A 27385-nucleotide genomic window follows, 5' to 3' on the forward strand; every position below is an offset into this window, starting at 1 on the left:
GGTGGGCAAGAACAAACACTGATGGGGAGAAGTTGGGAGTGTGTTGACACCCAGGAAGGATACCTAATAGGTAGGAAGAAACACAGGTCTACAAGTGAAGGGAAGTATTTGGGTGACAGTTAAAAATTCATGCAGCATCAATATATAGGTAAGAGAGGAAGCTCTGAGACGGAGACCTACAGACCAAGCTTCAAAACAGACTACTGACCTTCAAGGGCTAAACAGAGAGTAGGACAAAGGAGACTTAAGCAGATGGCCGGAAGGTAAGAGAATCAGCTCTCAGGCCAGTGGTTGGTCCCAGCATAACTTCTTCCAGGCCAAGGACAGAGTGTGCTAATAGTAAAGAAATTCATCAAAAGTCAAAATGCCTTAAAGACTGCAAAATGGAGAGTTATTCCCTAACAGAAGTAATGTTCTCATAGAAAATAAAATGCACGCCACCCACCCTACCCCCACAAACACATATACACTTAACTCTGCTACACTTTCTAGAGCTAGAAGCATTTTTCTTACCTTTGAAAAATGAGATGGGGGGAGAAAAGGAGTAAATTAAAAAGCACTTCAATTTCCCAAATGTAACTAACAGTTAAAATGTATTTTCAGCAAATTTTCACAACTCTAGTAGGCTTTACATTAAAAAAGAGGGCAATATAGATAAATTAGGAAATATTTGCCCTTCCATCTTGACTCACATGCTATTCTCTATCTTCCCCTCTGTTTCTTCTCCCCAAATTGCTTTTTCCCCCCATTACTAGTCATAATACTCAAGTTAAATACATGAATATCCTAATTAACAAAACCTCTGAGAATGAAGCAATTTTGTAACAAAATTGCCAATATTTAAAAATCAGCCAATAACCACCTTCATAAGTCAGATGAATCAGTGTTAATATAGACCATGCAGATCAGTAACTTTCTGAGATCTTGTACCCAACTGTTGCTAGAGGCCAAAAAAACCAAACAAGCACAAATAAACCTCCTCACGTACTTTCCATTTGTTTGCAAAGAGTTGAAGATAAATAGTACTAATCCTCCAAAATATTCTGCAGTCAGATTTGTCTACAGGATCTCCAGCCTCTATTCCTGTACCTGTTGTCTCCTCCTTCCAACCCAGACACTCACTTTTGCTTTCCTGACCTCTCGTTCTCTTTCTCTGCCGAAAACTCTGGAGGAAGGAGCATACCCTCTGTGTGTTCACTGATTGGCTGATGGGACCACCTCTACATGCATTCACTGATTAGCTGATGAGACTCTAACCTACATATGTGTTTACTGGCTGGGTTATGGCACTCTGGTGTAACATGCATCCAAATCAAAGAAATGTGCATTACAAACCATTTGCTTACATACTTTTTGGGTGATGATGGTGGAGGGGTGAATGGTTGGTGGAGGGATGGAAGCCAGAAACAAGTAAAGAAGTGGGAAAGTCCTTCCATGCTCAACTTACCTACCGCGACACCCACTGCCTGTCCCAGGTTTCCTGTTGCTCCCACAGCAGCCTGTGCTCCCCGCAGTCAGCACTGGTACTGGTATTTCCTAATGTCTTATCTTTAGTTCCTACCAGACTAAGCTCCTTGAGGGCTGAGCCTGTTTATGTCTTATTTCTGAATTTCCAAACACAAAATCAGCACTCAATAAATTTTCACTGGATAAATAAATGGATGAATTAATTGAGGTTGGGATGTGTTACAATGTTGCTCTTTTAAGTGACTAGTTATGATTGAGGGACAGACTATCCTTTATCTCTCCATCAACATCAAATGTTCTTTGTTTCCAGAGAAGTGCTTAGAAGCTTTGGTGTAAAAGTTACTAGAAGCAGAATAACAAACACCGTCACTGTCTGCTTCTCCTAGGTCCAAGAACGTTAGCTCCTTACCCTAACTTTGCCTTCTCCTGTCCCAAGACTCCCAATTGCATATTTTATGTTGTTTGGTGCTCTTGATGTTTCATCAGTCAAGTTATTCAGACAAATGTTTATTATGGGTCTACTAAGGTTCAGGCTCAGTGCTGGCCAGTGAGGAGTCAACAATGAACAAACCCAGTCCGGTCCCTGGGTTCGCCAAGCTTGCAATCTAGTTGAGTTATTATCTTGTGAATTTTCTCAGTCAGAGGCTCCTTCACCATCCACGCATTCATCTATCCATCCAATCGATTCCCTTTCTTTTTTTAATAAATAAATTGCTGAGAACAAGTTGGGTGTTTAGGACACACTTGTCAAACGAAGGCTGACTGTAGTTCGGGTTGTTCTGGCATTATAGAAATATTAAAGCTAGAAAGGATTGTGCTGGAGAGGCTCTGTCTGCCCCTCCAGATCACCTCCATCCTTCCTCCCTCGTCCTGTGCCCTAGGAGTCTGACCTGTGGGGAATTCATCAGTGGGTCCCTGGCCCTCTGGCTTCCAGTCAGTCAGGTTCAGTCAATGAAAGGCACGAGCACAGGATGGCAAGCAGGGGCTGGAGCTGCATCCCTCCATGGCAACCCAGAAGTCTTTCCAAGTTCCAATGTCGTCTTCATCCCCTGCCCCATTACCACCTGCCTAGGGAGTGGAAACGGCTTCCTGGCTCTCACAAGTCCACAGACACTGCACCATTTTTTAACCCTGCCCACACCTGTGTAAATAAGCCCTCACCTGTTGTCTGAAGGGACTTGGACACAAAACCCATCTCTTGCAACCTCCAGATGTGGAATCATAAATTCCTGAAGAAAAGGGTCAACTTCCAATCTGTGGCTTTAGAGCCGCATCGTGATTTTACTACTCCCAGCATACACAGACTGATATTTTTTAAAATTTTCCTATGGGCCAGACAGAATTATGCCAGGATTAAGGTCAAGCCTGAGGTGCCAACTGAAACAAGTGTACAAGGAACCAAGTGACACATGCTTGGCATTTCAAATTCCGAGAAGCCACAGCCAGTGGAATGAAGTTCAAACTATGCTGTGAGACTGACATCCATCTATTTCAGTTCTTTCCCCAAGTCATACCCCTAAATAGGACAAAGTGCCATTTCCAAGTGACCTCAAGTTTCCCACCTGTTTTGTTCACAAACTTCCATCTGCCTGGAATACCTCCCCAACGCTTGTTTCTGTTAAGTCCAATCCCTTTCCACGCTACAAGGCCTATGCAAATGAATTCTCCTTCATAAATGACCAAGCTTTCTCCCATTATTTCAATCAGAAAATAGCTTGTTTTCCTCTAGATACTTGGAGCATTTTGTTTGTACTCACCCATATCATAGACTTCTGATTTGTGTTAGAATTATTTGTGTTCAGGTATTTTTCTCACTCCCAAGCTTTGAAGAGTCCTGAAGTCAAGACAACGTCTTACATCTTTTTGTTTACCCTGATGGACTATTACAGTGCTTCAAAAATTGAAATTCCTAACTAAATGTTTGTTGACTGACTAAATAAATGAATGAGTGAATTAGCAACCAAAGTTATTTTTTCTTGGGACAGTGATATAATTTCTTCTGAGTCTCAGAAGACCAAACCATATTTCACATATTTATCTAGAAATAGCAAATTCGTAAAAGCAAATGGCACTATATTTGAGGAGAAATATTTTCAGATTGTTTCCATATGTGTTTCTATATATATCAGCTTATGCAATATTTTAAATCAAATTTAACACCATGTGGCCATGTATCTCCTAGAAACTCATAACGATGATTTAGTTCAGAGCTTAAAACAATAACAAGAAAGTTCTTAAAGGAGATGTGTTCATTTATCCTCAGTCCTGCTTATTCTCTAGAAGTTTCCTTTCCAGGCTTGGCTCAGATGTCACTTTCTATCTGTGACCTTCTCTGACATCCCCAGGCAGAATGGCTCCCTCTCCCGAGTTTTTCTTGCCCTCTATGTAGATTTTTGTTGTGGCTTTTATCCCACTGCTCTGTGGTTAATTATGTGTCAAGCTCACAGTGAGACCATCAGCTCCTTAAGAGAAGGGACCCAGTCTTGTTCACTTTTGTCTTCCCAAACTTAACATTGTACCTGGCACAGAGTAAGCACTCAATAAATGCAGTCTGAAAGGAATTGATCTAATGCCAACTGTGCACTCTGGCTCCAAAAACCTAATCCATGCTTCCTTTGGTTTAAAAACCTGAGACATTTATCAGTTGGGTATGATGGAGGAAAACACATACATGTCCAAAACTGATCTTAGGAAGTGGCATCCAGATTTCTTAGCTATAGCCATCTACTCAACAGGACCCCAGTTCAGGTCTCAGGGGTGACCTCCACATTAACCCTTTTTGCTTGCAGGTGCAGGATAGCACCTCAGCACCAATTCAGGAACATGTCTTCATATAGCTAAAACAGGGAACTTGAGATAGAGCCGTGTTTCAAGTCAGGGAGGAGAGAAAACTACAGTGCACTGAGCATTTACTCTGCGCTCAGCCCTTTGCCTACCTAATCCCTTTCAGCACTCACACTATCCACAGGGTCGGCACAGTTTGATTAGCCCATGCTGCAGTAGCACACCTCCGGGGCTCAGTGGAACTATTCTTCTTCGACACACTACAACTGGAGGTGGCTTCGTTGGAGTGATTTTCAGGATGGCGATGAGGGTCAGGTGTATCTCTCAGATTACCTCAAGCCACACGGCTGCCAATCCGCTGTCTTCCAGACACGCAGACCTTTCCATTCCCTGCGGCCACCAAACTCCTTCTCAGCTCGGGTATTTGCACATGCTTCTGCTGCTGCCTACTCTGAACTCCTCTCCCACTCTCTTTCCATGGCTACTTACTATTTGCTCTTTTTTTTTTTTTTTTTTTTTTTTTTTTTTTTTTGAGACGGAGTCTCGCTCTGTCGCCCAGGCTGGAGTGCAGTGGCCGGATCTCAGCTCACTGCAAGCTCCGCCTCCCGGGTTCGGGCCATTCTCCTGTCTCAGCCTCCTGAGTAGCTGGGACTACAGGCGCCCGCCACCTCGCCCGGCTAGTTTTTTGTATTTTTTAGTAGAGACGGGGTTTCACCGTGTTAGCCAGGATGGTCTCGATCTCCTGACCTAGTGATCCGCCCGTCTCGGCCTCCCAAAGTGCTGGGATTACAGGCTTGAGCCACCGCGCCCGGCCCCTATTTGCTCTTTAGGCCAGTAGTTCTCAAAGTGTGGTCTCCAAATAGCAGCCTCAGTGTCACCTGGAACTTGGAAACACAAATATTTGGGGTCCACCTCAGACGCTGGGAGTGAGCCCTTGAAACCTGTGTTTTAACAAACCTCCAGGTGATTGTGATGTACATTAAAATGTGAGAAGCACCATTCTAGGCTTTATGTGTACCTCCACAGAGGGGCTTCCTAGCCCCCACCTCTCGAAGCTGAACTATGCCATTATGCTGTCTCATCTTATCAATAAAACACAGGTCTGACTGTGTTGGTGCTATGGGAAACCCTTTGTTTACAAAAGCAAGCAAAAAAAACCCAAACACAACCACCAAGGTAAATGTAGTGAAAACTTACTGACACCCATGTCTAAATATCCTGGAAGATTTCAAGTGACAGGAGCTGGCACTGTGCCAACTCTCAGGGTGTGGCTGTCTTTGTGTTTCTGGGATTTTTTGAATCTCCAGACTGTCAGTTTTACTAACTTGGAAGGCCCAAGGCCTCTCTTATCAGACCTCTGCATCAGAATCCTGAACGACAAATGTCTTCTGAACTAAGTACAAGGAAGTCAAGATTTCTCTGGAGTTAGAGGCTGAAAAACATGATTGCAAACCTGGTGAAAAGAGGCCCTACTGAAATCATGGCATGTCTGCAGAGGCCAGGTGGAGCTTCCATTTCAGAGTGGGAGGAGGGACCCACGTTAGAAAGGCTGTGTCTGGACCTGAAGCCATGGGGAGTAATGGAGGGAGGCTGTTGATGGAGCTGAGGCCACTAGTCTGCCAGCAAAGGAAGGAGCTGCGGTAAAGCCCACTCTGTCACTTGCTGAACACACACATCATTCTCTTCCCCATCACAGGCACATCCCTAAAGGCTGCTTCTGCAGAAGGGATATGACTTGCCTGACTTGCCATTCCATCCAGATCCAGCTCTGTTCCTGAATCTGCCCTGCCTCAGAGGGGCAGGAGGAGTCGGGTCCCACCAGGGCACAAGTGGCAGAGCGGCCCCTGCACAGGCAGTTCTGGGTCAGGGAGCTGGAACCACGCTCCTGGTGCCAGAGCCCAGTTTCATCCCCAGACGGCAGCCGGGGCTCTGTGCCAGGGCTGCCGTGCAGCCTCGCTGCTCCCTGGCCTCCTTCCAGCCCCCGTGCCCGGAAGGAACAGCCTGACACAAGTGAAGAGCGGGTAACTGGATGCTTCCAGCTCTGACTTCTCGGGCTGCCACGCCCTGTCGGAGTGTTACTCCTTTGCTCTGTTCCACAGTTAATTTAGTAATTTGAGGGAAGAGGGGCAGGAGGAAGATAGATATAGACTCTTATATCATCCCTGTCTTCAAATTTAAAATACTGTTTTCCAGGCTCAGGCACAAAATTACTTGTCTTCACTTGGTTCCCAACAGAGGAAAAAATACAATGGAAAATTAGATCCTGTGTCACAGTGTCATGGGTATAAATAAAATGAAAGGCTAGCTTGACGTCAGCAGTGAGGATTCTCACATTCCACTTCACTTCCTCATCATCAAACATTTGGCTCATGTTACCCTGTGTGGTAGAAGCCAACTAGTGTAAATGGGTGGGGGCTCTGTGCTGTGGGGACTGTGTTTCTCCCTCAAGACGCCCTGGGAGTCCTGGGCACACAGTCCCACAGGGTGGGCCTCACTCCCTGGGCTGGGTGTTTTCTGGGTTTGAGGTGACATTCCTAGCAAATGTCACAATCCATTCTACTCATCCCCTCGATTTCCCCAAGTCTCTATTTTTCCACTCAAATTTTCCTGCTCAGGAGCAGCCAGCTTGTCTCTTCCCCAGACTTCCTGAGCATACACTGAGGGGACATTTCTCTTCCTGGAGAGGAGAAAGGAGGATGCAGGAGGGAGGAGCCGCGTGCCCCCTTGCACAGGAAGGGGCAGGTGTGGAAAGACTCCACCGTGCCCTCAGCATCGACGTGCCCTGGAAAGTGCTGTGCACATTGGCCAGGGTGTGTTGATGCATATTCTATACACAATCGAAACTTGGAACTATTTAAACAAACCCTGTGGTAAATAATTTTGTAACGCAAACACTCCCCAACAGATTCTTTTTTTTTTGTAAATCTAGCTATTCCTCTATTGGGTTTTTCTCAAAGTGTTAAGCACCCCTGTGCCCCAAAGCCAAAAATAGACATGGTCTGGTGTACAACCCAATGCATCTTTATCATTAAGAGGCATCTGACTTCAAAGAATGCTGAGGAGTGTTGACAAGCAGGGCCACACTTATGAATACACCAATAACTGTTAATGCAATACAGGAATTAGAGCCTGCCATGACCTGGTTTAATGTCTTGGCGCTTAGAGCCATGTCACTGGATCTAGGAGAGTTGTGGAGTCTCTTCCCAATTCATATGAAGCCAGGCAAACTTTCAGAGGTTAAATCTTTGTTTTGAAATCACTACATCCAACAAATATTTGTGAACCCTACTTTGTGCTAGGGACCAATGTGGTGCCGGGTATACAGGAATGGAGATGATCAACTTCTGTGGCCAACTCCAGTCCAGATAGGGAAGGATGTGATAGTAGTGTAGGGAAGACAGTAGTCTTTGGGGTCCAGTAGATAAGTTTAATACAGTTCTGTCTCTTCCTGGCTGTTTGACTTTGGGCTTGTTACTCAGCCTCTCTGTGTGACAAAGTTGCCTACCTGAGAGGTTTGCGAGCTTAGTGTGAGATAACCAACATGAGGTGCTTCGCAGGGTGCCCGGGCCCTGACAAGTCCTGGTAAGTGCTCAGCAGCGCAGGCTCTTTTCCTGCCCTCTTCTCCAGAGTTGCATCTGCTGCCTAGAAAAATATATAAAAATAGAAAAGAAAATGACTGTTGCATATACACACAAGGGAGTGTACATTCTCTCATCCTACCCTACACACACTTGCACACGTGCACATGCTTTAGCCTGGCCTTAGATAGGCATGATTATTCCAGGCCAGAGATCACAATGTTATTTTTAGAACGAAATTTCTAACTCTGCTTCCACTCAAGGAGAAGTATATTGGGTTGAAAATGGATCGAAATGACATTTGGTCATTTTCCTCTGTGTGTGTACTCACTGGGGCAGGATTTAGTAATGCCTAGACCGCAGGCCCTTCTCATTTTGTATCTCATTATGGTACTGAAAATGACCCGGTGGCCTGAATTCTGGGAGACCTATTTTAGATGATGTGTTTGCATGACCACAGAAGGTTGTTTTGTTGTTGTTGTTGTTTAATCTTTATCAAAAGAATCTCATGAAGAAATGTTGTTCTTCAAGAATTGTGCCAGGACTGGCCCAGGGCACAATTGTGAAGTGCAGAGAGTTTCCATCATTTCTTCTGCTTCTCCTCTATCTAAGCACTGAGCATCCAAATGCCACAGCTGGCTTCCAGAACCTTCTATGATAATATCTTATCTATTCTGGTATAATTCAAGCTCTTACTTTTTTTTTTTTTTTTTTTTTTGAGACGGAGTCTTGCCCTGTTGCCCAGGCTGGAGTGCAGTGGCGTGATCTCGGCTCACTGCAAGCTCCACCTCCCAGGTTCACGCCATTCTCCTGCCTCAGCCTCCTGAGTACCTGGGATTACAGGCGCCCGCCACCACGCCCGGCTAATTTTTTGTATTGTTAGTAGAGATGGGGTTTCACCGTGTTAGCCAAGATGGTCTCGATCTCCTGACCTCATGAGCCGCCCACCTCGGCCTCCCAAAGTGCTGGGATTACAGGCGTGAGCCACCGCACTCGGCCTCTTTTTTTTTGGAGGCAGTCTCACTCACGATCTCAGCTCACTGCAACCTCTGCCTCCTGGGTTTGTGATTCTCCTGCCTCGGCCTCCCAAGTAGATGGGATTACAGGCATGCACCACCACACCTGGCTAAGTTTTATATTTTTAGTAGAGATGGGGTTTTGCCATGTTGGCCAGGCTGGTCTTGAACTCCTGGCCTCAAGTGATCCAGCTGCCTTGGCCTCTCAAAGTGCTGGGATCACAGGCATGATCCACCATGCCTGGCTAAGTTCTTATCTTTCTTATACCTCAAAACTCGCCCTTCCTATAATCCTTCCAATATCTATCCGCAAGATGGATATGGTTTAGCCCATGAGTACAGTGGAATTTTTATGCCAGTAAGGAGAAGTTTTTTGTTTTTTTGTTTTTGTTTGGTTGTTGTTGTTGCAGTTGTTGGTTAGAGAAGCCCTATTTTCTGTCTTAGACCTATTTTAGGGCACTTATCGTGCTGGGGAGAGAATGAAATAGGCAGGAGCCTTATAAATCCATAGAGGTTGGATGTTCCACCCACACACTCAGCACTTTCTTCTTTTCCTTTGGACCCAGTGCTATGCTCAAGCAGGCCTGTAGTGGTTCATGAGAGCTGAGTATGAAAATTTCAGGAATTTTTCAAAATGGTTGTTAGACACTGTCATTTTAAAAAATTAAATTATAGAGGCAAGTAATTAAATTATATTGAAAACAAAAGTAATCAATACTTAAACCCCATCACTGCCTAATTATTTTATTATACTTTCTCTTATCAGTGCACTTGAAGAGATTTGTCTCTGAGATTTGTATGGTGGGACTATTGTATATGGTGTGTGACTGCACATCTCTTTCCAACTCCATGTTCAGTGACATCACGCTGGTAGCTTGAACTCAGACATGGTGGGAGCATTTACACCAGAGAACTTGTCTAACACTGTAAATCAGGGCTTTATTTACTACCCTTTCTCCTACGAAGCCAGTTAAGCATGTATCAGTATACCACTATTTTGACCTGTTGTGGGCCCAGGAGCCTGGCTCGTAGTCAGTTACGAGTGCCAATATCGAACTTCATGAATGTGGAGAGAGAAATGCAGAACTTCCCCAAAGCTCTGCCTGTGTCTTCTTCCCAGAGTCACTTTGCCTGGGTAATTTCTGACCCCCACAAGTCACTCCTGCTGCATCCCTTCCCCACCACAAAGATACAAGCTCCCCCTCCAACACACACGTATACAAACGCTTCGTAGACAACACCCTCTGTTCCAGGTGAATCCTGTTAACTCCAACGCAAGTCTGGGAAATCTGAGAGTCTTCCAGAGTCGGGGACGGGTTCTAAAGCAGGGCAAATGGGTTGTTTTGGATATGAAGCTAGTGTGTATACCTTCTCTTATCACCATTTGGTCCTATAAGGTGAGAGAAGAGTGGGTCTGTAGCTCTCGACAGACACATGCTGAACGAGTTGAGTAAAGGACTGAGCAAGTAGAAGTAAACCTCTAGCTTTGACCTCTGCTTTTGAAAACACTTGGCTTTTTTTTTCTTCTGCAGAGTGACTGGGTCAAAAGGTATAATCCTTAAAAGAATTCTTCGTGTTTTATATTTTTATAAAACCTCATCACATTTATTATCGCATACAATTTTTAGAATAACACCAAGAAATAGGTACAACACACACATTACTATCCCCATGATGAATGAAAGGAGCCCCCAATTCAGAAGCTACCTAATCTACCACTGCCCACTTGGCTAGTTTGTAAAAGAGCTGGGATAGGTTCCACAATGCCAACTGGTTTTTAAATATGCCATGCCTTACAAGGGCAGGAAGCATGCGATGCCAATTATTTTAACCTCTAGTCAACCAAGTCAACCCCTGTGCTATTCACTCCCTCTTCTTCCTCCAAGGACTCTCACATTAGCTTGGCACTTGATTCCATAGCATTGAGCTATTTAGAATTTCATCCTGGTCATGTGCACCATTTATTTACCAGGAAGTAAGATTAGCGGTTGGCCTTCAATGTCCTTAACAGGGACAGCAGAGTACAAAGAAGAAGACAACAAGGCCATGGGGTCACAAGGCCACATTTAACTGATCAGTGGGGAAAGCTAGAAGTAGTGAAGAAACTCTGCTTGTAAGGAATATGGAGTTCTTAAACTGTGACTCTACATACCATCAACTCCTAAACATTTTTTATGAGACTTTACTTTGTTAATTTCCTACTAAAACACTGGATGACATGAAGCCTTACTAATTTGCTGGCCAATTGGGCAGAGACTATGAAAGGGGGAAGGAGAGTGGCCAGCTTTTGCAAAACAGCTGCCGACCCAGTCCTTGGGCCAGACCCAAAGAACTGGGGAAAAGAAACTCCTTATTATATCCCTGTAATGAGGGTTTTTGTTTTATAAGCTGTGATGGGAAAAATTTGTACCAAACTGTTCATAGTGGTTATTTGATGGGAAATGAAGATTTTTTTAAAGTCCTACTATCACCAAAGGATTTTCAGTAGATAATCACCTTTTTTCAGTCTTCATTATACCTTCAGAAGCACAATAATAACACCTTAAATTTATAAAGCATGTCAACCTTTGCAAAGTGTTCTTGTCTATTACTTCAACTGAGTCATGTGAACACCACATATAAGAATCCTACCCTTAAATAAATGAAAGCAAAATCTTCTGAAAGACAAAAGAAATGTGGAGGGAGACATTACTCGGAGAGGGCAGGGATTACCATGCAAGCCATTTCTCCAACTCCCTCTCATCCTGTATTGCTGTGTTCCCCAAAGGTTCTCATAATTTTATTTCTGACCCTCATTTCTATCACAAAATTGAGTTCAGAAGGTACTGTTTGTTCTTTCTTTTGGTGTTATATGCCTGCCTCATGGGTAAAATCAATGGCAAATGGCTACTTTGAGAAATAAGACACAAATCATTTTAATGTCACTTTCCCAAGAGTAAGATTAGTGCTCCCTTTTAACCTGTCTTCTATATTTGAAGTGAAGTATATTTAGTATTTAAGTCTGGTTAAAGCAAATATGGGAACCAATTGTTTGTTCAAATAAGTCAATTACTACTAAGAACTATTGTGAATAGTTAATAATTCTTTGGGGACCACCTACAGACTTGTACCCTGGGAAAGGCAATTTCCCAATTTACAAATTGGATCTCTGTGATTTGCAAAAGTGGTTCATTTTCTCTCTGCCCATTGGTAAATCAGGGCCACTGATTATTAGATTGTAATGGGCTAGCTTGCCATTAGCTTTAATACCACTATTTCTGCATTCTCTCACTAAGTTAACATGATTTCAATATTAAAATGAAGAATACTCTCACGAACACAAACATAACATCAAGATTATTTGGTCAAAAATCAACTGGTTGTGTATGTGCAGGTCTATTTTGTTCCATTTACCTATATGTCTATTTTTTCCCTAGTACTACATTTATTTAATTACTATAGCTTTATTCTAAGTCTTGAAATCAGTATGAGTGTTCCAACTCTGTTCTTCTTTTTCAATTTCTTTTTTCTAGCAATTCTAGGTGCTTTTTACTTCAATATAAATTTTAAAGTCAGCTTGTCAATTTCTATAAAATAGCCTGAAGGGGTTTCGATTGGGATTGGTCAAATCTACAGATGAACTTAGGGGAAATGGATATCTTATCAATATTAAATTCAATACATGGACATGATTTATTCTTCCATTGATGTATATATTTTAATTTCTCTCAGTAGCATTTTATACATTTTCAGTGTATAAGCCTTAGATATATTTTATTTAAATTTATCCCTAAGTAGCTTAGATTTTTAAAGATATAAATAATCATTTAACATTTTTTATTTTCCAATTTTTTTGTTGCTGATACATAGAAAAACAATTGATTCTCGTACATTGGCCTTGTATCCTCCAACCTTGCTAAATTTACTTATTAGTTCCAAGAGAGTTTATTTATTTATTTTTAGGGACTGTACTACATACATGATTGTATTTTCCAAAGATAAAAATATCTTGAAACTTAAAAAAAAAGAAAACAAAAAATTTTTAAACAAGATCAAAACATTTGAAAGGATACCTAACAAAAGAAGATCTAAAAATACCCAATAAGCACATAAAAAGATGTTTAACAACATTAGTCATCAGGGAAGACAAATTAAACTGACAAGAAAATACCAAAAAAAAAGGTCCACTAGAATGGCTAATATTAAACATACTATAGTACTAAATGTTGATAGAGCTTTGGAGCAACTGAAATGCTCATCAATGTTGGTGGGAGAACAAAATGATACCATTTGTTTTAAGAGTTCACCAGTGTCTTATAAAATTATATATATGCTTAGGTGTATATGTATACATACATATTTATGCATGACATAGCAATTCTACTTCTAGATATTTACCCAAGAGAAATGAAAACATATGTCCACAAAAGGATTTGTACTCAGAAGTCCATATCAGCCTTACTCATGAGACCAAAACTGAAAAACCTCCTGTTCATCAATAGGGGAATCGATAATCAAATTGTGGGATAGTCATACAATGGAAAACTATACAAAAATAAAAAGGAACAAACTACTGATACAACAGCATGGATGAGCCTCAAAAATATGCTTTGTGGAAAAGCATGTATTATATTATTTCATTTATAAGAAATCCAAGAATAGGAAAAAAGTAACCTAAAGTTATGGAAATTAGATTCATATAAAATGGCACAAGAGAACTTCTGGAGGTGACAGAAATATTCTATATCTTGCTTATGGTCATGGTAATGTTGTTATACATTTATCAAAACTCACTGAATTATATACTTTAAATGGATGCATTTTATTGTATGTAAATTATATAAATTATACTGCAATTACATTGAAAAAATTCATAATAAACATCCAAAGAAAATGACAAACTGAGATTTGCAACATATAAGGCAGATAAGTTTGTAATATGCAAAGAACTCTTAAAAAACAATAGAGCTAATATCCAGAATCTACAAAGAACTTAAACAAATTTACAAGAAAAAAACAACCCCATCAAAAAGTGGGCAAAGGATATGAACAGACACTTCTCAAAAGAAGACATTTATGCAGCCAACAGACACATGAAAAAATGCTTTGTATCCTCCAACCTTGCTAAATTTACTTATTAGTTCCAGGAGAGTTTATTTATTTATTTTTAGGGAAATACAAATCAAAACCACAATGAGATACCATCTCATACCAGTTAGAATGGCGATCACTAAAAAATCAGGAAACAACAGGTGCTGGAGAGGATGTGGAGAAATAGGAACACTTTTCCACTGTTGGTGGGACTGTAAACTGGTTCAATCATTGTGGGAGATAGTGTGGCGATTCCTCAAGGATCTAGAACTAGAAATACCATTTGACCCAGCCATCCCATTACTGGGTATATACCCAAAGGATTATAAATCATGCTGCTATAAAGACACATGCACACGTATGTTTATTGTGGCACTATTCACAATAGCAAAGACTTGGAACCAACCCAAGTGTCCATCAATGATAGACTGGATTAAGAAAATGTGGCACATATACACCATGGAATACTATGCAGCCATAAAAAAGGATGAGTTCATGTCCTTTGTAGGGACATGGATGAAGCTGGAAACCATCATTCTCAGCAAAGTATCACAGGGACAAAAAATCAAACACTGCATGTTCTCACTCATAAGTGGGAATTGAACAATGAGAACACTTGGATACAGGAAGGGGAATATCACACACTGGGGCCTGTCATGGGGTGGGGGAGGGGGAAGGGATAGCATTAGGAGATACACCTAATGTAAATGACGAGTTAATGGGTGCAACACACCAACATGGCACATGTATACATATGTAACAAACCTGCACGTTGTGCACACGTACCCTAGAACTTAAAGTATAATAAAAAAATAAAATAAATAAATAAAAATGAAAAACAATAAAAGGCCAGGCATGGTGGCTCATGCGTGTAATCCTAGCACTTTGGGTGGCTGAGGTGGTAGGATCACTTGAGACTAGAAGTTTGAGACCAGCCTGGGCAACATAGGGAGACCCCAGTCTCTATTTAAAAATAAGAAAAATATTCAGGCATGGTGGCCCACTTCTGTAGTCCCAGCTACTTGGGAGGCTGAGGTGGGCGGATCCCTTGAGCCCAGGAGGTTGAGGCTGCAGTGAGCTATAATCACACCACTGCACTCAGCCTGGGCAACAGAGCGAGATACTGTCTCAAAACTAAACTAAACTAAATCAAAAAGAAAAAGATGTACATACTAATAAATAATTGCAAAACACTGAAAGGAGTAATTCATAAAACAAGAAATATAAACAGACAATAAATATGAAAAAGACTCCAATTCTTTAGAAATCAAGGAAATGCAAATTAGTATACGACAATACACAGTTGACCCTTGAACAGCATGGGTTTGGACTGTGCAGTTCCACTTATACGTGGATTTCCTTCAACCAAACACAGATTGAAAATACAGTATTCATGGGATGCAAAACCTAAGAGCCAACTTTTCCTGTCTGTGGGTTCTGCAGGGTCGACTGTGGGACTTGAGTACCTGCAGATTTTGGTACAGCAGGGATCCTGGAACCAATCCCCATGCATGCTGAGAGATTACTGTAATTTATTATTTATCAAATTGATTATTTTTTTAAACATAAACACCTGGGCTTGGTGTTTTGGGAAGGCGGAGAGTAAAAGGCGCTTTCAGCTCTTTAGTAGTCATGTAAATTGGTACAATATTCTTGGAAGAAAACTTGTCAGTACATATGCAAACTCCTTTTGCTTTAACAGGATGCCTAGATGTAGGGGCTAGGGGTGGGCATGCCTGCATTCCCTCTTCAAATCACCTCTGGTACAAAGATCCATAGGTTTATGCCTCTGTTACGGGTTTGTGTTCCAGAAAGCAAAATATAACCTTAACTTTAAATGTAACCATTATGTGTTTCTGTCCTGGGAAGTAAAATTTAATCTTAATCAGGGTAAACCAGTCTAGCACTGAGAAGACCCCAAATCTTCAAAGCAACCAACTATCAACTGAGAGTCTCTGGATATGTACCCTTTAAAAGACCAGAGGAGATCAACCCTTCATATCTGAGGCAGGCTCCAGGCTAAATCCTGAACTACAGAGCATTAGCCAGTGTGGGCTCACATGGGGCCCTGCCATTGTTAAGTGGTGCTCTCCTGCAGCTCAAGACTAGCACGGCGGGAGAGCAGGGGCTACCTGTATTAGTCAAGGTTCTCTTAGAGGGGCAGAACTAATAGGATATATACAAATGCACCAATCCCCAACCCAAATACATATATGAAGGGGAGTTGATTACATATTAACTTACATGATTACAAGGTCCCATAATAAGCTGTCTGTAAGCTAATGAGCAAGGAGAGCCAGTCCGAGTCCCAAAACTGAAGAACTTGGAGTCCAGTGTTCAGACAGGAAGCACACAGCATGGGAGAAAGATGTAGGCTGGGAGGCTAGGCCTGTCTCTCGTTTTCACGTTTTTCTGCCTGCTTTATATCTGCTGGCAGCTGATTAGATTGTGCTCACCAGATTAAGGGTGGATCTGCCTTCCCCCAGCCCACTGACTCAAATCGTAATCTCTTTTGGCAACACCCTCATAGACACACCCAGATACCTGTATCCTTCAATCCAATTAAGTTGACACTCTAGTGTTAACCATCACACTATCTATCACCAGGCTTGGCTCAATCGCTATGGCCAGGAGAATGGAGTAGTCTGATTGGCCAGCTGGTTTATATCCTTGCCCCTGTGGTGGAGGGTGACATATTCAATCAAGTCCCATTTAGACCACATACAGTAGGGCAGGAGTCCCCACAAGGGAAGGAATGATGGATATGCTTAAAAGATACAGATGTTACCACAGGGGGCAAGTAGGCATTCTCTTACCTGCATGCTCAGGCTCCCTGACTCCCTCCTGGAGTCACCGGGCCATTTCCCTGTGTTACCTAAGGAGTATACCATCAAGCAAATACACCTGATGTTGAGTCTCATGTGTTGCTTGTCATTCTATTATCCCCAAGAACTGGAAGAGATGGTCCCTCTTTCTCAGGTGTAGTGGGATCTGTCTTCCCTGCTGTGGGATCACACGTGATGTGTGAAAAGAAAGACTGGGGACAGGTCACACCCAAAGGAAAACCTGGAGTCCTGGAAGGAGCCTATTTCAACCTAGGAATGTGCATGTGTGAAATGAGTCGGCTACAGGTGGTTGTGCAAAGTTGGTAGAAGGTATTCCACCCACAGGCAGTCCACCCAGGCTCCATCCACAGGCACTCAGAGCTCCAGAATCAACCAGATGTCCTTCTCCAGTTTATACAAATCTCTCCCTTCTTTAATTTCCTGCTGCAATTTGCATTGGCCTGCTAGTGACCTCCCAGCTGGTCTCGCATTGTTTTAGAAGAATTCAGCATGTCTCCTTAACTAGCAGGAAAGCCACAGGTTAAATCCTACCTACTTCCTTAAGCCTCCCTTGATTACCCCAGCCTAGGATGATCTTTCTTTCCTCTTAGCCCTACTGTTTATACTGGCAGTCATCATTCTGCTTTGTGGCAGCTTTTCGCTTGTTGAATTGAATCACTACATATTTTTAGCATCAAAGTTAATTCTTTGTGCATTCACACTTTCCCCACACGGAGTGGGGAGAGAAATGGAAGTTATCGTCCATTTCTTTATATCTCCAGCTACATACAGCACCCAGTACCAGGCAATCTAGCCTAGTGGCTCAGAACCTGGGCTTGAGAGTCATACACCTGGGTATGAGTTCCAGTTCTGCCACTTACTAGTTGCATAACCCAGGACAAGTTATCAGCCTCCATCTGTCTTCTTTGTCTATAAAATGAGGATGAAAGTAGCCCCTTCACTGGGCGGTTGCAAGGATGGAGATAAATGAGTGGGAAGTGTCCCACACGGTGCCAGCTATGAGTATATAAGTGTCTATAAATACCTGCTGATTGAATGGCTCTGATAGAGGAGGGGCAGTCAGTAACTAGAGAGAGGGATGCTCTAGAGCAGGGCTGGGAAGCCAGAGCACCCGTGTTGAGGACCCCATGCTGTCCTAAATGGGGAGGCAGAAACCTGGCGACCCTGGGCAACAGACTCCACGGGACAGGTCAGAGTTCTGGTTAACGGAAAGAAATGTGGGGAACTGAGGTTTCATAACACAAATTAAGTTATTAGAATGTTACTAATTCATTCAGGAAGCATTTATTGAGTACCTATTGTATGCCAGGAAAATAAGATATTTTCTCCTTGGATACAGTTAAGAGAATAATAGCAAGAGTGTGTCCCGTGTCCACATCTATCCATCACGCCTCTATGTGCATATATAGTTTGAGCCTCATGACTTCTAGCCTGAATCGTTGTGATTGTCTCTTAAGTAGTCTTCACAGCCACTCTCATGTTTTCTTTGTTAATCTATACAGAGCAGAGCTGGCCAAATGAGTTTTCTAAAATACCTGAATAATGTATTTCCTTTCTAATCTTTTAGTGGCTCTCCACTGCTGGGATGTCTGTCCCTTCTGGGTCCCCACGCTCCAGTGTTTCACACTTCCAAGTATATTGCAGACACAATCTTCCTGTGTCTCAACCTAGCAAATACCTTTTTATTCTTTAAAAACCAGTTCAAGTATGAGTTACCCTGGGAAGCCTTTCACATCCATCAGAGCCACCCACTGTATTTAAATAGAGTGAATTTAATGCAAGGGATTGATTTTCCAGAGGATGGAAACATGGAGTCACCAAACAGGAGACAGTTTTTTAGCACCAGTAAGAAACTGTTACCACCCACAGGCTGGAGGGGCAATTGAAGGAAGTCACCAGAGCTCAGAAGCCATGATCACTCTGCTGAAGCTGGACCCCAGTGGACCTGTCTAGTGGGAAATGGGCTCATGGGAGAGACCATATGCTTTTAAGATTTTGAAGATGCCACTCAAGGCAGAGGAAGGGGAGAGTTATCCTGACTTTCCCCTTTTCCCATCCTCCAGCCTGTCCCAGCACCTCCCACTGGCTGAAACAGCCAGAAGCCAGCTGACACTGAACCTGAAGGGGTTGCTACACCCCATCCCTTACCTCCCCACCCCATTCCTGCCTCCCCCAACTCCCCAGAAAGTGGGTGAACAGAGGAAGAGTGAGGGGCGGAGCTCCTTCCTTTCCTGCCTCTCCTATGGTGATAGCCACCCCCTCTTCTCTCTTCTCTGCTCTCACTGTGATCCTGTTTTCTAGATAGCACTGATTCCAATGGGCTGTGATCTCTCTGTTTATAAGCCTGTTCCTTACTAGATTGTGGAGTTCCACAGGGTAAGACAATGGCTTTATTCATCTTGGCATCCTCAGCTCCGGGCATAATTCACAGTACGAAATAGGCATTTAATCGTCCTTGGGTATCTATTGAAAGGAAATTCCTGGGGTCACCTCCAGCTAGCTCTCCTTCTCCATCTCCTTTTTCAATCTACCTACCTTGACAGTCTGAACCTTCCTCAGCACTGAAGAAGAAACAAGGAGCTTGGGGTTCATCCACCTCTCTGAGTCTGCAATCTAGGGCCTTATATTTAAATTCTCTCAACAACAAATCACAACAGTTAATTACACTCAGAGCACCATCAACCTATCAACCTTCTACCTTCCCAGAGCTACATGAAAATTATCCATGGAAATTCCCCTGAATCTCAAAATACCTTCCCTCTACCACCCAAGAAGTTTCTGGGCCACCTCTCTCTGCTGTTAATCAGTGTGTGCTCAGGGTAAACAAACTAATTTTAAAATCAGCTTAAGCAAAACATAATTAGGAAGATAAATTAGCTGCCCCCCAAATTGTATAATGAATGCCCAAGCAGAAATTATTTTTATTATCCACCATTTTTTATTATCTATGTAACATTTTCCCTTCCGTCATTACAGATGATACTTGGCTGACAGCAGAGAGAAATAACACAGGACTTAACTTCTGGCCTTGATAATCTATCTATACAATAATTACCAGAGGAAAAAAAACCTGGCTTTTGTTTTTCTTATCTTGAATTTATAACACCAGCCTAGTGGTATAGCAAGAAGGTACAGAGAAAAATACCCCTGTTACCAGAGTCAGACAGCCAGGGTTCAACTCTTGGTTCTGATTTATTGCTGTACCATCACCAGCAAGTTAGGTAACCTCTGAGAAATCAGTTTCTCCACATGTAAAATGAGGATGATGACAGTACCTACCTCAGTGATGATGAGAGTCAACATGCTTACTCCACGGTTCTAACCGCTTTGCACGAATTCATTCCTTTCATCTTTACCACAACCTCAGGAAATACACCCTATTATTCTTTGCACATAAGGAAACAGACAGAGAGAGATTAAGTAACTTGCTCAAAGGGATATTGTGAAAATTGGGTATAGTAACTGATCTTTATAGAAACGAGTCTTTTAACAAAGCTCCCTGGTCAAGAGGCCTGGATCCTTCACTCCTACCTCTGCATTTACTGCTCTCTGTTTTAGTATCCCCCTATGTGAAATGCCAGACAACAGCAGCTGTCAATCAGTGGCCTATGGGGTGGACCTGCCTGCAGCTACATTGTGTTGCATTGCATAGTGTTTACATTTTAAAAAATAGTTGCAGCGTTAAAAATCAGATTTCCCTCTATTTCTCCCTTTCTCATTTTTCTCTCTCTCCACACATATTCGTGGGTGAACATGTGTGGGCACCGACAGAGAGAAGAGAGAAAAAGAGAGAGAGGGAGGAGGGAGAGAGGGGGAAGAGGGAGAGAGAGGGAGGAGGGAGAGAGAGGGAGATTACAAGCTTTTCTTGAGAACAGGCCCATCTGGCCACATGGGCTCTTATTCCCATGGGCAACATTGAGCCAAGGCCACCTCCTTTTATAAGAGGCAAATATGCCCCAATTTGCCATAGTCCCCATTTCTCACACTTGTGCAGTCATTTAAGTCTGCGATATCCAGACTTAATGATCACTAAGGTCTCTCCTTGCCACCACTAACAGTCCATGATTCTTTGACAACTTAACAGAGTTTCCCAAAGGAAGAATCCACTGCAGGGCACCACAGATTTTTACTGAATGTTTCTGTCACATAGGGTGACCAGTTCATCCCAATTTAACTGGGACTTTCCCCTTTTCAGATGCAAAGTCCTGCGCCCCAGGAAATTCCTCAGTCGCAGGCAAACCGGGTTAGTTGACCTATGTGTCACGTCACAAGGTCACCTCTAAGGTGGCCCCTCCCATCTGGGAGATGATGATGCTATACTGCATCCTAGTTGTCCTGAGTCTCACTGGGCAACTCCTGTGGTACAAGGATGGCATGCCTACTATCCCCACCCCACAGTATATATGCAGGGGATATGGGCAGGCCAAATGGAGAGGGCCTTAACCTGGTTCCCAGTTTCATGACCGATTCTCCTGATGGGGCTCTACATGATCTTAGATAGGTCACTCAGGCTCTGGCCTCTCTGCCTTGCCATTCATTCATGCAACAAATATTTATTAAATGTCTTCCCTATACCAAGCGCCATTCTAGGCACTGAGGATACAGCAGTGAATGAGCAAGAACAAGGTATTTACCCTTAGAGAACTCACATCTAGAAAAGGAAAGACAGGAAAACAAGCTAATAATATCTGACAGCATTTCAGATAGTGATAATCCCATCAACCATATGAGAAATGCACTCAATGTGGCTACAGGGCCATCAGCAATTTGGGTGAGAGGGAAGAAGTACCAGAAATGAGTCAGAATTTCACTTGGCCTCCTATTTTGAACAATAGGAAATTCTTCAGGTTTTGTAACTCAAGGGGTATATGTAACAATTCAATTTTTCAATTATGAAATGTTTCTTCCTCAGTGAAAAAAGCTTTATGGCTACAATCCATATCAATATCAAATGTGGTTCCTACCCAGATGGGTTGGAAATTTATCAAGTCAAATCCACCCAAACAATAGCACAAGGATTGAGAAAAGAGAGAGGCCAAGCTTATTAGCAAATCGGACAACATTTTTTTAAAAGTACAGCTGGGCCGGGCACGGTGGCTCATGCCTGTAATCCCAATACTTTGGGAGGCTGAGGCGGGTGGATCACTTGAGGTCAGGAGTTCAAGACCAGCCTGGCCAACATGGTGAAACCCCGTCTCTACTAAAAACACAAAAATTAGCCAGGCATGGTAGCAGACACCTGTAATCCCAGCTACTGCAGAGGCTGAGGCAGGAGAATCAGTTGAATCTGGGAGGCGGAGGTTGTAGTGAGCTGAGATCGCGCCACGGCACTCCAGCCTGGGTGACAGAGTGAGACTCCGTCTCAAAAAAAAAAAAAAAAAGGTACAGCTGGGGTCAGGGGCCCACGTGCTAAAGCCACAAGCAGAAAAGTAAGTAAGTAAGTAAGTAAACTGTCCAATACCTACCCCCAGCCCTCCCGCTAGAGCCTGTGTACTGCTTCAGTGAAGGAAGTGACCATGTTATAACAAACTAAGTAAAAGACACTATTACAGCATGACATTCATTCATTGCACAGATAGGTATTGAGCACTTGCTGTGTGCCAAGACTGTTACCACAAATAATGAAAGAAGGGGATACTTGGGAAGTTCAGCCTATTTGCCTATATTTAAAATCACCCTTTTTTATTATAAAACAATAAATTGCATTTTATAATTCTTAAGCGTAAAAGGTAACAAAAGCCCTCCTTTAAGCCAGGGTTTCTCCACCTTGGCACACTGACATTTGGGGTGAGTAATGCTTTGCCATGAGGGGATGCCCTGTGCTTTGTAGGATGCTCAGCAGCATCCCTGGCCTCCACTCACAAGATGCCCATAGCACCACCTCCCTTATTCCCCTGCCAAGTCATTGCCATGAAAAATCCCTCCAAGTGTTGCCAATATCCCTTAGGAGGGGAATCACCTCTGGTTGAGAACTGTAACTTTAATCAATTCATTTTCTCTCACAATTGGGAGTCAGACATGTAGGCACTTGGAAAGGCTCCCTTCTTCCTCCATGCAAATAAGCAAGGGATTCTCTCCTGGAAGAGTCCTTACATTCCCCTTCCCATCCTCAATGCTAAGACTCAGCCATCTCAAGAAAAGCAGTGCTCTCCCAGGGCTGGCTGCGGAGGTGAGGGTGAGGGCAGTGTTGGGTGGGCAGGCTCAGCCTCTGTGAAGGGGATCAGTGAGCGTCTGGAGCTTACGTGGTATGTGCGTCACGCTGCCCATCCAGGCCATGCCCCAGACCTGCATTCCTCCAAATGAGCTTTGTTAACAATGCTGGAGAAAAAGCTGCTTCTGTGCGGGGCTTACACACCCACATGTAAGTCCTACAGTCTGTGGCTTCTCTAAGCCAAGTGGATTAAAACTGCTCCATCCTTCTTAAGCATTGTGGCAAGTGAGTCTCCAAAGCTGGGTGCAGGAGATGCCTGCCTGGCCACTCCCTGCCATAAGGACTTTACAAAGAGTCCATTGTGCACAGTGTAATCTAAGATAGAATCAATGCACCCTGCTGGGCTGCTTACCCCCAGCTTTGGCCGGTTGCATAGAAGTAAATATTTTCAGTTGATAAAAAAATGCCATTGTGAACTCAAGTCAGGCAGAGCATTTTTAGATACCTAGAACCTGGGTCCTGGCTGCTTGTAACAAAAAGAAAATTTGTGTTGTGAGTTATCATTAGTGACTCAGGTTCAGCTGTCCCCAGTCATAGAAAAGAGAGGTCAAGAGGATCCGAATTCCAACTGTATTCTTTCATTTGATAAATATCCATAAAGTCCTTATTGTATACCCAGCATTGGGCTCTACCCCTGGGGAGAACTTAGCTTTAGATGGACTCTTTCAGGGTTCACACATTCAGAAGCTTCCAGAGCCTCATAGTAACCTAAAAGGGGGGTTGGGGAGGGGAGCGGTGCTTATGCCCATCTGAAGGGGCCCTCTCCTCAGCTTCAGCGGCCCGTTACCATATGGTCTTCAAGCCCAGTTTTACCAGATCTTCTGAATTTTCAAGAGAAACTAGGGAACAGAATTTTTACGTGAAATCTTTTAAGCATAGGCTGAAATTTTAAAAAGAAAAACAAAACAAACTGCCCCGCATGGATAACACCAAACCAGTCCCCAAACCAGTCCCCAAGCCTTCAAATGATAACTTTTGCTTTAGAGACAGCGGGCAGTGGTAGTGAAGTGAGTGTCTGGAAGGAGTGAGAAGGGTATCTTTGCTTCCCCTTGCTTCATGATCTTAGGCACGTTATCTAACCTCTCCGTGCCTTATGTTCCTCATGTATAAAATGAGTGTGATAAAGCACATTGTAGATTTAAATAAAAGAATATGTGCACATGCCTGGTCCATAATAACTCAATAAATGTGAGCTGTGATTTTTGCTAGCCATCAGGTCCACTCTTCCAGGAACCTCTCTTTATAACATTCTTGACTGTTGAACATTCAACCACTGCTTGTGCACCTCCTGAGACAGGAAGCTCATGGCTTCTTAGGGAATGCCAGTTGTATAAAAATCCCCGAGTCTCAATAGCTTAATCTAAAATACATTTATTGATTGCCCATGCCCCAGTTCGCTGTGGTCAGTAGTGCTCCGTTCCACCCCATGCCTGGTGGATTCATACCCTCGCTCTGCTGGCTCTGCCATCCCCCAGGACCTTCCCAGAATCCTCTGCTGGGTTCTCTGCTTTCAGCTAGCTGAGAGGGGGAGAGAGAAAGAGACAGAATGAATGAATCAGGAGCATCACATATCACATCTGCACATTCCCATTTGCCAGAACCCTGTTACATGACCCCAATCTACTTATAAAGGAGGCTAGGACATGAAGTGTTCCTATGTGTCCAGAAACAGAACAGAGAAAACAGCATTGATGAACATCTAGACAATCTCTGCCACACACTGCATTCATATAAACACAATTCTATGGATTTAGAATGTCTGCCTGCTGGTCTCTGTTTTGCCCTTCAAAGCAACACACACAGCAGCAAGACACACGTTAGGGGGCAGACAGGCTTGGATTTGAATCCTAGCTCCAATACTTGCTAGCTTTAGACCTTGGCAAATTCCTTAATCATCTGTGCCTCAGTTTTCTCATTTGAAAAATAACGGTAGTTCTAATTGCCTCCCTGGGTTGTTGTAAGGATGGAATAAACATACTGCATAGTAGCAAGTATGTAAACTGGAAGGTGCTCAGTTAATACCAGTGTCCCTCTGGACCTCTTATACCTGATTGTTTTGCAGGTATTTAAAGATGACTATTATTATTTCCATAAGTTTTCTCTTTTTCTAGTTTTCTCAGCTATTTTCACTGTTTTTGTATTACATCATTGCAGGTCCTCTCACTCTCCTAATGGCTGTTTCGGGGATGTACCCCAGTTTGTCCCTTCACAAACTGCCTTAGTTTGGGTTTCTCTATAAGACCTTGAGACAAGGACTTGAGTACAGATCATTTAGAGGGAAGTAGTCTTAGGAAACAGAAGTGAAGGAAAAGAGGAAGGGAGAAAAGTTAATAAATGAGTGGGTTACAATTGTATGCAGCTGGGATTCAATCCCATTGGGAACTCTGAGAAACCATGTTGCAAGCATCTTAGATTGTCACATATGCTATGTCCTGCAGGATGGGGGAACTGGGGTATTAATCCACGAAATCCTGTTCCCATCAACTGAGGGCTTCTATCAACTAAGGAGTATTAACTGCCTTGAGAATATGGGTTGGGTCTACATATAGCTCAGCAGGCTTTCCTGACCTCCAAAAAGTAAAACAGAAAGACACTGTAATGTGAGCTTATATGGACACTGCTAAAGTGCAAGGCAAGGTTCACCACAGCTACCCTGGAATCTGGTGGCTGAAGGATGTGGCTCAGTGCATCATAAGCTCTGCTACACGGCCTCTAGCAAGAGTGTCTGGAAGAATTTACCCCACATGCTCATAAATATTGTGTCTGAATATAGGGATTATGGGAATAGTTGCTTTATCTTTTTACTTTTTTTCATTTCCTCAAGGAAACTGTGATGGTCGGTAATAAATACTGTGATCCAGGTGAGGGTTTGACCAATGCAGAACAGAAGACATAATAGCTCATTAAAAGCAGACTGAGAGTAAAGGAAGAATTAAAACTGCTTCTATTTGCAGATGGCATAATCCTGTGTATAGAAAACACCAAGGAATCTATACACAAAATATCTAGAACTCATCGAACAGTTTAGCAAAGCTGCAGGATCTAAGATCAGTATTTTAAAAATCTATTGTATTTCTATATATTAGCAATGGCAAACCCAAAAAATAAAATTAAAAAAAAAATTCCATTCACAAAGCATCAAAAAGAATAAACAGGAATAAATGTAATAAAAGTTTAAGACTTGTACACTAAAAATTGTGAAACATTACTAAGAAAAAGTAATGAAGATTCAAATAAATGGAGACATTCCCTATCCACGGAGTGGAAGACTCAAGCTTGTCAAGATGGCAATTCCCCCCTCAAATAGATCTATAGATCCAACATAATTCCTATCAAAATCCTAGCAAGCATTTTTGTAAAACTTCACACACAGATCCTAAAATTTATATCAAAATGCAAAGTATAGCCAAAACTATTCTGAAAAATAAGAACAAAATTGAAAGACCTCTATCACCCAGTTTCAAAATTTACTACAAAGCCCCATGAATCAATACACTGTGATACTGATGTAAGCATAGACATATCCTTAGAGATGAATGGAGAAGAACTGAGAGTTCAGATATAAACCCTTGCATTGATGGTCAATTGATTTTTGACAAAGGTGCCAAAAAAAAAATCAATGGGGAAAGGATAATCTTTTCTCAGCAAGTGATCCTGGGACTATTGCACATCCACATGTACGAATATGAACTCAGGCCCTTCTCTCACATCATAGACAAAAAATGAATTAAAAATGAATCACAGGCCTACATATGAGTTAAAACTACAAAACTTCTGGAAGAAAATACCTTGGTAACTTTGAGTTGGGTAAAGAGTTCTCAGATATGACACAAAAATCATGACAGTTAAAGGAGGAAATAATACATTAGACTTCATCAAAATGAAACTTTTGCACTTCAAAAGATCATTAAGAAAAAAATGTTTAAAGACAAGCTCTAGGCCGAGAAAATATTTAAAAATCATAGACCTGATAAAGAACTTTTGTACAGAATAAAGAAAAAACTCTTACAACTGACTAATAAGAAAAACAAGTCGATTTTTAAATGGGCAAAAGATTTGAATAGCCATTTCACTATAGAAGGTACATAAATGGCTAACAAGCATATGGAAAGATGCACAATATCATTAGTCATTAGGGAGACACAAATTAAATCCACAATAAGATATCACTACATCCCCACTAAAATAGTTATGATGTAAAAGAGAGACAACACCAAATGTTGGTGAGGATGTGGAAAAATAGAAACCCTCATATACTGTTGATAAGAATGTAAAATGGCCCGTTCATGTTAGAAAACGTTTTGACAGTTTCTTTAAAAGTTAAACATACATTTACCATACAATCTAGTGATTCCATTCATAGGAACCTACCCAAGAGAAAGAAAAGCATGTCCACACAAAACTGTACACAAA

General features: G+C 42.4%; 1 protein-coding gene and 1 long non-coding RNA gene across 2 annotated transcripts in view; both read right to left on the minus strand.

Moving 5' to 3' along the window:
- Nucleotides 1-7774, minus strand: part of LOC105475109 (phosphodiesterase 8B) — a 261894-nt gene extending 254120 nt beyond the window's left edge. Inside the window, exon 1 of the mRNA XM_071098790.1 lies at nt 7757-7774. The gene's annotated coding sequence lies outside the window, so the exon portion shown is untranslated. The remainder of the gene's footprint in view (nt 1-7756) is intronic.
- A 952-nt stretch (nt 7775-8726) lies between these two features.
- LOC105475231 (uncharacterized) overlaps nt 8727-27385 on the minus strand; it is an 87773-nt gene continuing 69114 nt past the window's right edge. Inside the window, exon 3 of the long non-coding RNA XR_003016482.2 lies at nt 8727-24490. This is a non-coding gene — a long non-coding RNA (uncharacterized lncRNA). The remainder of the gene's footprint in view (nt 24491-27385) is intronic.

Source organism: Macaca nemestrina, chromosome 6 (genome assembly GCF_043159975.1).
Source record: "Macaca nemestrina isolate mMacNem1 chromosome 6, mMacNem.hap1, whole genome shotgun sequence".
Classification (NCBI taxonomy): Eukaryota; Metazoa; Chordata; class Mammalia; order Primates; family Cercopithecidae; genus Macaca; species Macaca nemestrina.